At 47.0% G+C, this 1,844-nt stretch overlaps 1 non-coding gene across 1 annotated transcript; it reads left to right on the forward strand.

Moving 5' to 3' along the window:
- Positions 1-1,094: 1,094 nt before the first annotated feature.
- Positions 1,095-1,176, forward strand: trnas-cga (transfer RNA serine (anticodon CGA)). The gene has a single exon. It is a non-coding gene; the product is annotated as a tRNA-Ser (tRNA).
- The last annotated feature ends 668 nt before the right edge of the window (positions 1,177-1,844 follow it).

A 1,844-nucleotide genomic window follows, 5' to 3' on the forward strand; every position in this document is an offset into this window, starting at 1 on the left:
TCCACAAAAAGCAGGACAAATCCAATCCAGCCAATTACCGCCCCATCAGTCTACTCTCTACTCTCAATCATCAGCAAAGCAATGGAAGGTGTCATCCACAGTGCTGTAAAGTGGCACTTACTGACCAATAACCTGCTCATTGATGCCCGGTTTGGGTTCTGTCAAGAGCACTCGGCTCCCGACTTCATTAAAACCTTGGTCCAACATGAACAAAGGAGCTGACCACCAACATCCTGAGGGTTACCATTGAACATAAATACTGTGACAACAAGAGAAGGTCTGAGGCTAGGCATTCTGCGTCGGGTGTCTCACCTCCTGACTCCCCAAAGCCTTTCTACCATCTACACGGCACAAGTAAGGAGTGTGATGGAATACTCTCCACTTGCCTGGAAGAGTGCAGCTCCAACAACACTCAAGAAGTTCGACACATTCCAGGACAATGCAGCCCGCTTGATTGGCACCCCATCCAGCACCTTAAACATTCACTCCCTCCACCACCAGCGCACCGTGGCTGCAGTGCGTACCATCTACAAGATGCACTGCAGCAACTCACCAAGGCTTCTTCAGCAGCACCTGCCAAACACGCAACCTCTTCCACCTAGAAGGACAAGCACAGCAGGCGCATGGGAACACCCCCACCTCCAAGTTCCCCTCCAAGTCACACACCATTCTGACTTAGAAGTATATTGCCGATCCTTCATCGTCGCTGGGTCAAAATCCTGGAACTCCCTCCCTAACAGCACTGTGGGAGTACCTTCACCACACGGACTGCAGCGGTTCAAGAAGGCGGCTCACCACCACCTTCTCAAGGGGCAATTAGGGATGGGCATTTAATGCTGGCCTTGCCAGCGCACCCACAACCCATAAACGAATTTAAAAAATCCTATCAGCATATCCTTCTATTCCTTTCTCCCTTCCTCTTAAATGCATCTAGCAGTATTCACCTCAACTACTGCATTCTCAGCACTCTTTGGCCAAAGAAGTTAATCCTGAATTCCCTGCTGGATTTATCGGTGAGTATTTATGACCTGTCTTCTCTGAGCTAGTTCCTGACTCACTCACAGTAGGAAGCATTTTCTCACTTTGAATGTGCAGCTGCGATGGTCGAGTGGTTAAGGCGTTGGACTCGAAATCCAATGGGGTTTCCCCGCGCAGGTTCGACCCCTGCTCGCAGCGACTTTGATGCAAATGTTTTATTTCATCGGCTCCCTGTGGCGATCACTGGCCCCGAAATTGATCAGAATTCCCCCCACTGCACTTCATTACACTGATTAACCCAAAGTTCCAATTGAAACACTAATAATTTATCGGCATCAATTAGATATTGTGGATTTGTTGGGAACTAGTGAGCAATACACACACAAAGCAGCATCAAAAATAGTAATTATAAAGAGCCCTGCAGTGTTTGTTATGGAATCACCTTCAGCTACTAAGTGGGAACACGGTTTGGTTTTGTAAAACTGAACACGAATTAAAAAGTGTGTAAAAAGACCGTGGCAGGGCTCGAACCTGCAATATCCTGATAACCTCAGAAATTAATACCGAAGTCTGACGCCTTATCCATTAGGCCACGCCACCAATAGGAGTAATTTGTAGATCAGCGCCATCTGTGGATAGATAGACACAGGGTCCACGTTCCAGTTCCTTGAGCTCTCTGCAGAACTAAGGTTTTGTAGCTTTGCTTCAAAGCATGACAGCTCCAATCTTTTCAGCAAATAGCAAAATTTATAAACTACCCACACCATCAAAAAGTAAATGGCCCGTATGGGGATCGAACCCACGACCTTGGCGTTATTAGCTCTACGCTCTAACCTACTGAGCTGTTAAATTCAATTTATGTTGAT

The sequence above is a fragment of the Somniosus microcephalus genome, unplaced genomic scaffold, assembly GCF_052327205.1.
Source record: "Somniosus microcephalus isolate GS21.2 unplaced genomic scaffold, FLI_Smic_1.0 unresolved_chr8, whole genome shotgun sequence".
Taxonomy (NCBI): Eukaryota; Metazoa; Chordata; class Chondrichthyes; order Squaliformes; family Somniosidae; genus Somniosus; species Somniosus microcephalus.